This window comes from Podarcis melisellensis, assembly GCF_964234715.1.
Source record: "Podarcis melisellensis genome assembly, chromosome: 16".
Lineage (NCBI taxonomy): Eukaryota > Metazoa > Chordata > Lepidosauria > Squamata > Lacertidae > Podarcis > Podarcis melisellensis.
In genome coordinates, this window is record NC_138533.1 from 25,934,495 (window position 1) to 25,946,925 (window position 12,431).

Consider the following 12,431-nt stretch of genomic DNA (forward strand, 5'->3'; position numbering starts at 1 on the left):
TGGTGAGAAGGAAGGGAGCGGAAAATGGTGCTGGAATGTCAAGTCACTGGGTATCACATGGGGAGAGTTCTGCAGCACCCATGTCCTGCTTATGGGCTTCCCTTTAGGGCAGCTATTCTGCCACTGAGAGGATGCTGGGCTAGATCAGTCTGCTTTGGCCTGAATCAGCCACTGGGCTCTTTTTATGGTCTTAATGCTTGGCTATTTTTCCCCTCTACATCCATAAACTTACCATTTGAGGATCCCACCTCATGCACCTGACAAACTGGACTCTGGTGGATCAAAAGGAGTCTTTTGATTCCTGCTTTGCCCCCGGAACTACTTTGTTTTGGGGGTGCCTTTTCAATAATTTCCAAATGCAGATTCTCAGGTCACTGTTCTTCATCTTTCATCCTGCTTCTCCAGGTCACTGGAAGTTAAAACTCAGCGCAGGGTGGCAAAATTTATCTTGCATTCATTGTACATACATGTAACAGCAGACACATTTGCAGTTAGGAACCCCTGTATCATCTGTAAATTCATATGCTGTAGCATAGGTGGTGATAACCTATTAAATACCAATTCTGATTCTCCCATGCTCTCCAAATTGATCTCATGCAGCAGGGATTAATGTCTACTCTAGCATGGCTCTGCTGGCTGGGGCTGATGGGAATTGTAGTCCAAAACATTTCATGGACTGCAAATTGAGGAAGGCTAACCTATTACTTCAAATAATGCATCTCCCTCTAATCCAGTGCTTCCCATGGTGGGTGGTACCAACTTCTGGGAGGCTGTGGGATTATCTAGGGTGGCGCTAAGAGCCAAGGGGGCAGCAGTGGGATGCTGGAGGTGTAAATGATTAACAGGCTTTGAAAACCTGATATCATTGGATCAAGTTCATAAGTTTTGTTGGATTGATTCAACTAAATAGTTTTAGCTGACTTTTATATAAATGTGAAATTAATTGTTACAGCTTTGAATTGTATTGTGTTATTTTCTTCCTTAGTGGGTTGTATAAAGTGTTAATATGAATGATGTTTTATAGGGTATGGGGCACTGGGGATGAGTTTATGGAACCAAGAGAATGATGGCTTAAAAGGGATTGGGAACCACTGCTCTAATTCATTGGTCTTCAGATGGTGGGTGGGCCTAACCAAAGATTAGCAATGCTTCTGCTTTGAAAACTGAAATCGCAAAGTAATTTCATGCTCTTTATTCAGCTCATAGTGGTGAGGAGGAATGGAAGTCCTCTCAAAGTATCTGCTTTATATACAGTACATTATTTACACAATGGGCTGCATGTGATTGGCTAATTCCGGACTTCTCCTGTAGGCCAATCAGGTTGTGGATTCACTTCTATCTGGAGCTGGATTGGGTGACTCCTGCCGACCAATCATACTGCTGCATTGTTCTAGGACCAATCAGACTGCTGCATTCTGAATCCTATTGTTCTAGAACCAATCAGACTGCTGCATTTTGGATCCTATTGTTCTAGGACCAATCAGACTGCTGCAGTTTGGATCCTATTCAACTCAGTACATAACAAAAACATATATTGGAAAATGAATAATCGGTTCCTTGAATGCATGCTTAGGCTAAAGGGTGGCTCCTTGGTCTCAAAAGGGTGAGGACTATTGCTCTTTTCAATGCAGGCCAGGTCACAAATCCAAAATACAGTACTGCAGGCAAAAAAGGGTGGGTTGCTCTTTTCAGTGTTGCTCTATAGTATTTATTAACATAAGGTTTAAATTGGTTTGATGCTATTTAGTTTCTTATTGTCAGGCAGACTGAGGAGGGCAAACATGTTATATAAATAAATAAGAACCCTCTTGCTGTTCATTAAGTGCAATTGCATCTCCCTAGTTAACGACTCGTTTTTCCTTCTTGTATTCCTCCACAGTCCTCTGGGGCTTTTCAGTTTGAAATGCTCTGCCTTATGTATATAAATGAAGGCCACCAACACAGCAGTAGGTGCAAGAATTCTTCCTTGTTGCAAACCACAGCCAGCCTGAATTTATTCAAATCATTAAAAAAATTAACATTTTATCCCCAGTAAAGCTGAGTATGTGTGTGGTGGCAGCAGGGGGTGGGGGATATTTCCACTCTGAGCCCCTGCTGGTTTGCCTGCTGGGTGCTCTGGTGGCCCCCTCATGATGTTGTGCAAGATGTTTACGGCATCCTTGAGAAAATTGGACATTATAGGAATGGGATGAGAGTGGCATCCTGTAGCTTCAAATGTTCCCTTTCTGCTCCCATCTGCCTCATTTGCACTTCAAACCTTGGCCTGCCTGGGCTTGAAGCAGGAAGCGGCAGACAGCCACAAAATTATATCCCCTTGGTTTTCACCCCCACTCGACTCCTCTGCTGTTGCAGTCCAGCTGGGCTTGCATAAATGCTCTTGATGAGTTCACAAAGGACTCTATGGAACATTTATCCACCTCCCTGCCCACACTGCCTGCCTAGTGATGGGGTGGATGTGCCTGTGACAGACAACCCAAATTTCACCCCTGCTCCCCCTGCACAAATATGTCACAAATATACCCCAATTCAATTCTGTTTACTTCTCTTTCCAGAAAATTGCTTCAAGCATCACAGAACAGGGAGATCAGATGACGAGGTGGCAGGTTTCACTCTTCTCTGCTGCACACTCCCTTAGCAGACTGATATTGCCAACACAGTGCCCAGGGGCACTAAAGTCCCCACCCATGCCTCTCTATGGTTCCCGCAAAAAGTCTCTGTATACATTCCCTGTAAAATGCACAAAGGACTATTTGCTACTCCTCTTCAGTGGCCACCAACCCTGATGGCCATGTACCACCTCCACTGTTGGAGGCAGTGTGCTTCAGAATACCAGAAAACCACAGGAGGGGGAGAACGTTGTTGCACTCAAGCCTGACTGCCTGAACTATTCATAGCCTTGCACCACTATGGTTAAATCAGCATGCATCATAGAATCATACCTGAAAGCCACCTCAAAAGCTAACTCTGTGCCAGCACTGGATGTTTTATTTTGGGGCGGGGTTTTTTTTTTATTATTTGTATTTTTTTATTCAAAACAAAAAAATTCCTTCCAGTAGCACCTTATTTTTTTATTGTTATTGCTGCTGCTTCTCCTGTTACCTCACCTTTCCTGCAAGGAGCTCAAGGTGACACATGGCTCTCCCCATCCCCATTTCATTACAACATGACAGAAGTTTATAAAACCATGCATGGCCTAGAGAAAGTGGATAGAAATTGATGTAGGTACCACCTTTTGGTGTCCTTCCTTTTCTTTCATTCAGATAGGACAGCCCTTTAGTGTTAAACCACACCCTTATGGCAACCATTTTGTGACTGACAGCTGTAGGACTTTTTCAGAATTTGCTATGTGATCATCCACTGGTTGGTGACACCTAGAGTAGATCCTACATCCCTATTTAGATGTGAACAGGGCAAAAACATGTCCAAGAGACACATGGTTAGCCTGCCTGGGGTCACTAGCCTTACAAGAAGGAAATGCATGGCTGTGTACATACCATCCTTTTAAAGCACATTTGAATCACATTCTTTCCCTTGAAGAATTATGGGCACTGTAGTTTACCGCTCACAGAGTTACAATTCCCAGCAGCAACCCTTAACAAACTGCAGTGTCTAGAATTCTTGGAAGGAAAGTATGTGCTTTGAATGTGCTTTAAAGGCATAGTCTGTATACAGCCCTAGTTATCCATTCCCTCCCACACTGCAACCCGAAAACCCGATTCCACCCTCTCATATAAAGGGTTTGTTTTGGGACTGTTGCCTTGTATGGTCTTTATAAGCTTCTCTGATTTTCCTGGCATTTATTATTTCTGATGCATATCCCTCTTTAAATTGAGCAGCCTGTACATCTTTTCATTGCACTATCAGTACAATGTTCCCTGCCTGAATCTGGAGAGCCATTCCTGCCAGCCAGTGTGGACAATACTGAGCTGGATGGGCTACTGGTTTGATTCAATAACTAGGCAGATTCCTGTGATCCTAACATCACAACATTTGGGGGTCTGGAAAAACTTCTCTGTGTGGTGACTTAGACAGAAATGTGGAAACGTAAAAAGCTGCCTTATGCTGAATTGTGACTTTTGGTCCATTTAGCCTCTGTATTGTCTACCCTGATAGGCAGCCACTTTCCAGAGCCTGCCCTTGATCCTAGAGGCATCCTTCCTACTCCCTAACCATAGGTCACCTGGGCTGCTTACACAAAGCCCTAGTGGGCACTCCTTGGAAAGGGCTCCAGGAACACCCCCTAGTGACACCTTCTGTCCTCTAACTGTATGGGCTCAGGTTGCTGCCACCCAGGCCCCCTAATTCCCCTTCCCCATTGAACAAAGGCGCAGCTGGGTCTCCAGCAAAGCGGGCCGCGTGAGTGCGGTCTCCCCTGTAATCTGATAGGACGTGTGCACAGTGCGTGGCGGTGAGCTGGGCTCTGTGCGCAGCAAAAGGAATCTATTTTCAGCCCAAGAGCCTGATTAGGAGAGACACAGAAGCCAAAGCAATGGAATCTTCAGTGAGAGAGAGAGAGAGAAATCCTTCTTCCTTCATTTCCCCCAAGATACCACTGTAGCTACCATTATATGATTTATAGCGAGACAATTATTGCCCATGACAGTAAGAGTTGGATAGATGCCAATATGATGTAGAAAAAGGAAGCTTGCGGCATTAGATAACAAGTAATTAAGGTTGTTGTTTATCAGACTTCTTCAACTAACAAGCACTTACCTCAAAGAATCCTCAGAATCGTTCAGGGTAATGGGAATTGCAGTTCTGCGAGGGGGTAAACGACAGTTCCTGGGGGATGTATTTTACATTTATTATGCATATGCACTCTTAATCCACTTTTCTCCCAACCCCTAATAGTGTGACTACTGTTTATTTAGAAACCCCATCATGAGTGGGCTAATGATGTGACTAACATACCATTCTGGTTTGGCCCTGGGAGGTCCGTGAGCCAGGTGAGATGGAAACAGGCGACGCTGAAGTTGGTTCCTTCTCTGTGTGCATGTTCAAAATGCAGCTCCATCAGCCAGCGGTTTGCTTCAGCAGTCATTCTTCAGAGCGGGCGAGGGACTTGGACCCACTCCCGTTTCTGCTGGACTACAACTCCCAGAATCCTTGACCATGCTGCAAAAAGTTCCTTACTACAAAAAGTCTGGGTTTGGAAACTTCTACAAAGAGAAGACAAAAGGGTATAGAAAAGAGCCTTTGTACCATAAGTATACCTGGGCAATTCCTGCTTGAGACACAAAGGGCGTCCCTTTGTGACCTGGCACAGAGTTGCAGGTGCCACATAACTCTTCTTCTGGACTTGTAAGTAAAAAATATTTTATTGTGGCAGCACCCAGCCTTTGAGACTCCCTGTGTCTTGACATCAGGCAGGCACCTTCTCTGTTTTCTTTTCAGCACCTATTTAAAATATATTTGCATAGGCACCCCTGTCCAAAACATATTTGCAAAGACACCCCTATCCAGATATGCAGAATGCTGAAATGTGTGTTAATCTATTTTTGCTTACTGTTGATTTCAATAATCTCTTGAATATTTATCAATACCCATTTTAAAATGTTGTCTACTGAGAATTTTAATGTGTTGGTTTTTTTGTAAACCACTTTGAGGGTTTTTTCTCCCTATCAAGTGGTGTATATACATTGCCATGAATTTTCTAAAATATACAATTCTTAGCTCCCGTGGAGAACTCCCATCCACCTTAATTCCCTAAAACCTGGAAAGGAGTGGGGAGGTGGTCAACTGAGAAGGGATTTTGCTTACTTTCCTGTGAAGTGTTCAGTCATCACCACCACTCAGTGAGGCACAGGCAGAGGCAGAATGCCAAACATCTCAGGCCTCCCAAAGTACTTAACACCACTTAACTCCTGGGATAAGAGCAGAAAAAATGGGGAGGGGGAGGGAAAGAGGAACTGGCACGTAGCTCCCACCTAGCAGGTGGTGAAGCAGGAAAGCAGATCTGCTGCCAACAAGTAGGCTAGTTAGGAACACATCTCACAAGATGGAAGAAAAAGGGATTGAGGCAATATATGCCAGGGTGACAGATTCCCAATTCACACACAGGATGGATCTGTGATAGTTCCTACACTGTCCAAGCAAGTGGCAATCTTGAAATGAAACTTAAGTCCTCAAAATACAGGAAGTTGTCTTGTACTGAGTCAGACCCTTGGTCTATCTAGCTCAGTATTGTCCACGTGGACTGGCAGCAGCTTTCCAGCATTTCAGGCAGGGAATATTCCCTGGCCCTACTTGGAGATGCTGCTGAGTATTAAACCTGGGACCTTCTGTATGCAAAGCAGCTACTTTTCTACTAAGCTATTACTCTTCCTCAGACTGTTAAAGATGCAGCTGTTTTCATCGCATTTCCCTCCTAAACAAATACGTTTAATACTTTCCCCCTGAAAGCCTTCATCCTCTTGTGGTGGTGAGTTCCATCAGTTAATTAAGCATTCTATGAAGAAACTTTTCTCAGCCCTGCATGACACATTGCACCTGCCCAAATTCCTTCTTCTACACAACTGTTCAGGTGCCCTCTTACCATCCGTCACAATCAGTCGCCTTGCCTTGCACAGGATTTGCTTTAACTGGAGTGGAAGGGAGCGATTGAGGCTGCATCACAAATAATGCACAGATTATTGTCATTTCTACCAGACTCCCAGTAAATGGCAGCAGTCTGTTGTATTAAACATATGAATCTCCCTTCCTACAAGTCTCAAGGGAATTTACACTCATACAATGAAAACAATTAAAAACGGGTTTAAAACAATAGAAAAAGACAACTAAGGATTTTAAAAGCTAATAAAAACCAAAGCAAAGACCCCAAAAAGAAAAAATAAAGCATAAAACTGGAAAAGCTTATTGGAACAAAAATGTCTTCAATTCTTTCTGGAAAAACAGGTGAAAAAAGTACTAAGGAAGGGGTAAAAAATGTCTGGAGAGACCATCCTGAGTCGGTTGTACTTCAGTTGGCCTTCATAGAACAGAAGGGAAACCTAGCTGCTGAATCGGGCCAAAGGGGACCCATCTAGTCCAGCAATTCCCTCGGCCCAATTTATTTTCAAGCCCTCCAAGTTGGTGGACATTGCTTCATCTTATGGGAGTGAAGCCCACAGTTTTAGCTATGTGCCGTGTAATAGAATCATAGAGCTTTCTTTTGTTCATCTGGAATCTTCCAACATTCAGATTCATTGGATGACCCCATTAGGTTCTAGGGAGAGAAAAAGCTCTCTGTAGAAATTCATAAGGGAAGCAAGACCATCTCAGAACAGTTCTCCTTCAGCCAGATTAAGACCGAGTCTTATCCACGGAGCAGAGTGTTGTAACTACCGGTACTCTCCTGGGACCCTTTGAAAGCCTTTCTTTCTGTCTGCGACCATCTATATTCTGCCCTGCGGGGATTTTCTCAGTGCTCCTGTTAGCACTGCTAGATGTGACCTTTTCATGCAGCATATATCACAAATCATAACATCCACACTTTGTTCCATGTTTTCACAAAGCCTGTGGCCCTTTTAGCAAATGCCAACAGTACCGCAGTTATTTGGTTGAGGACGCTGTTGGGAGAATGAGATTGGGACAAAATCTGCTAGGTGCATAAGGCATGCCCCTGGGAGGAAGGCAGTGCAAACATGCCCAGAGGGTCTACAAGAATACAAACGGAGGAGCATCCTTCTGGCAACACCTGCACATGATACCATCACCTGGTCAGCCAAAGTGTGGTCAAATTGGCTGTTGTTGTTGCTGGCGTTTACATAAGTCTTTGTGATTATGGGAAGGCAACCAACATCCTTTCTGCATGGCTGTTCCACCAAAAGCATATTTTTTCATCCTAAAATAACCTCGACTGAACACACAAAACAATCTGGCTAAAATTAAAACAGCCATTTGAAGCCTCCGTCTGCTGTTGCCTGAAGCTTTTTTGTCATCCTCCCCACCACCCCCTTTCCTCATTCTCCAAGGTCACTGAAACAGAAATGAACATCCGCATTTGGGCACATTGTCCTGGAGCCTAATGGACTAAGAAGGATTCCATGTGAGCCCCTGCGGCCCTGTCACCCCACACACTTGCTTTGTCTCAGACCCATGGCCTCAAACAAACCCCATCTCTGACCCTTGTCGCTAAAGATAAAAGCCTTTTTCTAGAGTTCTTATTCAACCTCTAGCCTTACAAGCCAGGTGCTAATTAGATAATTCAAAAATCTGCATTTTTCAAAGCCATTTTGTACACGCACACACACACGCACGCACGAACATCCCAGCCCTCTGGATTCCCCTTCTGAAAGAGCATCTGTTCCTTCTGCTCAGTGGACCGGTGGGTGGGTGGGGGCACACACACGATAAGCCCGTCATCCCATCTGCTTAAAAAGGTCCACAGATGTAACTGAACTCTCCAATGCTTTCAGTCACATGGGTAGCATTCAGAGCCTGAGGTCACAGGACGAAATTCCACTTGGGTCCTGTTCTGTGTTCTTAGCATGGTTGATGTTTAGTTGAGTCACTTGCATGCAGCAGCTGGCCTGGCCTAGCTGGGACTCAGTCATGCTTTGTGCAAAAAAAGAGGAACGTATTTGCACAAAAGAAATGGCATGTGTACATTTATATGTGCAGGTGGAAATTTAGAAACAATTGCTATAATTTAAAAGTGAAAACTAAAAAGTTCCATAGAAAGTTCCTTTGAGACAGAAAGGTGCCATAGACTGAGTCAAACCATTGGTCCACCTAGCTCAGTACTGCCTACACTGACTGGCAGAGACTCTTCAGAGTTTCAGAGAGGAGCCATTCCCAGCCCTACCTGGAGGTGCCCTTGGGGATTGAACCTGGGACCTTCTGCACACAAGACGGATGCTCTACTAATGAGCTACGGCCCTTTCCTATCCTTCTCAAAGCCATTGGTCCATAAATCTATTATTCACACAGCTCAGAGGGATATGGCAGGAAGACAGGCAGCCTGGCATGACCTTATCTAATCCATTCCTCCCAACATGGGCTTCCAGCAGGGCAGAAGTAACCTTTGGAGAGATGAAGCACAGTAGCCGCGGATTGGCTCCATACTGGGCTGAGGCTCTGATTGGTAGCCAGAGGGCCCTCAGCTTGTGCTGGTGTCAGCTTAGTGCCCAAAAGATGCCAATCACTGACAAGCCAGGGTGCACAAATCTAAAATGTGTGTTTGAGCAACCTCGACAAAGACCTAGCCATCTGTCTCTTCGAGCCTCAATCAAATCCCAGCCATTACATACCACCAACAAACTAGAGGGTTTTTTTTTGGGGGGGGGGGGTTAGACTGCAAAGGGGATGCAGCTAACAAGTATTGGGTGAAAGGGGGGGAACCCACCCACCCACCCACCCACCCACCTTTTCATTCTGCCTCTGAGTCGATTTGGCAGTTCAGGATTTGCACATTAGAACCCATTGGGAATCTGGTTCAGAGGGAGGAAATGTATTGAAGGAGCATCCTCTAAAATTAGGCCAAAGAAGACATTGAGCCTCAGAGGCACCCAATCCACTTTGGGGGGGGGGGGTGGGAGGTTTGCTTTAAAAAATATGTTTAATATTCTCAGCTCTTTCAAGACATGTTTGCACTTGAGTCAAAGGAGCTGGAAAGAGCTGTCACTTTTTCTAAGTCAGCTCTTCATCCAGGAAAAAGCAATGGCATCGGACAAAGAAATATATATTTTATTTTTTAAAATCCCAAATCTATCTTGTAGCCTTCGGTTGATGGACTCCACCAGCAGCCCTAGAGGGATGGGAGCTTGCAATGGCATCAAGGATGATTTGTGCTTGCTACCGGCAGGTCACACGCTAAGGCTGCTGGGCCCCTTGAGCTGGATGTAGTTCATCACTCTAGTACTTAAATCAGGCACTGGACTGGAGGTGCCGACCTGCTGCCCCTTGGATGGCACCCTCTAGAATAGCTGGCTCTGCATCCAAGCAGTTGATGTTATATCGCATGAACTCCTGATACCCAACCAATGGGGATGCCCTAGAAGCGAGCACTGTGTTCCTTCTTGGAATGAACCCGGCTATTTTAATGGGAGATGATTTGGGCCCTGCGTTCTCCAACATCTCCTAGGTTGCCTGAAGCACAAGTTCTGTCTTCTGCTTCCGACACTATCTGTACTGTCTGGGTTTACCTTCCATCCGTCGCAAAACAACCCCCTTTCCTGCTGTATTTTCCCCTCTGCCCATCATGTGGTGATAACTAGAGATGTCATTCTGGCATTAGAGAAGCCAAAGAATCATTTTCTTTGTTCACCTTAAATCAGTTGTATGTCCCAGCACTCCCAAACCCAGTGCCTTTCAGAGGTTTTAGACCAGAACTAAGGATGGGGAGAACACCTTGGCTCAATTCACATTTAGATGTGACTCGATCAAATTTACACTTAAATCCACATTTCTCCGAATTTTGAGAGGCAGTTCTCCAACCAAATTCCTACACCTGCAATTCCTGCGGTGATCCCTGCATTGCAGGGGACTCGACTAGATGGCCCTTTGGATTCTTCCAGCTCTACAATTCCTTGATTCTGTGATTCGATTAATGTATACAAAAATGTGTATATCAGAGAGGAAGTGTGCAAGAGAGAGAGCATATAGGTTGTAGACTTATAAGAAAGGGCATGTAAGTTGCTTTAAATTGTTTTTAATATTGTGTTTTAATGTTGCAGCCTGCCTTGGGACCTTCGGGTGAATGGTGGGTGATAAGAATAAAAATAAAAAATGTATTGGTGAAAATAGCATACACAAAAATGTGTGTATTAGGAGAAACTTGCACTAAAATGCTGTTGAATCATTGTGAAGACTTTTAAAAAATAATAATTGCAAACTGATGTAGAAATGTTGAAAACTAAACTTGAAAATGAGAAATTGGAGTGAAAATGACAATTTCGCCTACCCCTAACTATAATTCCCATCAGCCCAAGACAACATAGACTGCTCCCATAGCACACTGTATCATTTCTGGGATGCTATTGCCCTCCTGCCTCTGATGTGGGGCAGGGTATGGCCTCCATCTAGATGGGTTGCAGAGAAGAGCAAAGGGAGTCACACCAGAGTCCTTGCAGCATCCTGGTGCTCTCTCCATTCCCCCCACTTGGTAAAGTTGGCCATTTTACAAGTAAATAAGGTAAAGGTAAAGATAAAAGTGAATATCAAGCAGAGGCAGGGAATCTCTCTTATGAGCAGCCTTGCAGGGGTCGCATGCCAGAGATAGGTGTGACCAGAAGCAAAAGTGGGAGGGGTAAGGGATGTGATTATTACCTTCTGTACAAATAGGAAAAAGTAAAGGACCCCTGACAGTTAAGTCAAGTAGCAGTCGACTCTGGGTTGCGGTGCTCATCTCACTTTACAGGCCAAGGGAGCTGGCGCTTGTCCACAGACAGTTTTTCCAGGTCATGTGGCCAGCATAACTAAGCTGCTTCTGGCGCAATGGAAAACTGAAACCAGAGCAGCGCATGGAAACACTGTTTACCTTCCTGCTGGAGCGGTCCCACCAGAGCAGTACCTATTTATCTACTTGCACCTTTTGGCGTGCTTTTGAACTGCTAAGTTGGCAGGAGCTGGGACAGAGCAACGGGAGTTCACCCAGTCACGGGGATTCGAACCGCTGCCCTTCTGATTGGCAAGCCCAAGAGGCTCAGTGCTTTAGACCACAGCGCCACCCTTATCCCTGGCCACCCGCGCCCCTGATATGTTCCCAATAAAGTCAGTTTTCTATACCTCCCACCCTCATCTCTCCATTTTCCATCCAGACAAGCAGGAGGCATATCAGAGTTCAAGGATGCACTCCAATGACAAAAGCACTCGAGAATGCCAGAGCAGGGCCAGTGAGAAGTGTTGCTTGGAGAGACGTCAAGGGTCAGATAGAAAGGCCTGGAGGGGCACATTAGGTCCATGGGGCTAAGGTTCCCCACCCCAGGCCCAGATGTAAATGTTGGAATAAGCATTGCTCTGGATATCTAATAACAACTTGCACTCTTTCCCCTGGCTGATGATGTTATAACACCATTACTTCCCAAATCCAGTCTGATGTGCTCTTTCCTATGACTCATAAGCTTCTCTTCTTAATAGCAATCAACCTCTTCACGCTTTTTCATCGGGGGGGGGGGGGGAGAGGATTATCAAACTTTTTAAGTAGCTGAAGTAATTTTGCCTTGAGCCTTTGGTCTCCAGAAAAGCACTTGTGCCTAATTACCCCAAAATGGGACACCTTGTCTGTCATGTCTTCTAGTCAGCTCAAGGATGTAAGGCTGCCCTGTCAGAAGCTTCTGCGCCTCTCAGGACACACTAATCCTTCTCCTCTTCCTGGCGCATTAAGGTTCCTGCATAAGTAACGGCAAGAGTGCCTTTCAGCCTTGCTTTTGCATAATTCCCACAATGCAAAGCAGATTTGTTTCCCAAAACCATTAATAAGCAATAAGGAAGGGACATTATATAAGCTGTGC

The 12,431-nt window shown here is 45.0% G+C and overlaps 1 protein-coding gene across 1 annotated transcript in view; it reads left to right on the forward strand.

The window, feature by feature from the left end:
• Positions 1-12,431, forward strand: part of CABP1 (calcium binding protein 1) — a 74,275-nt gene that overhangs the window by 558 nt on the left and 61,286 nt on the right. The gene's annotated exons all lie outside the window — the stretch shown is intronic.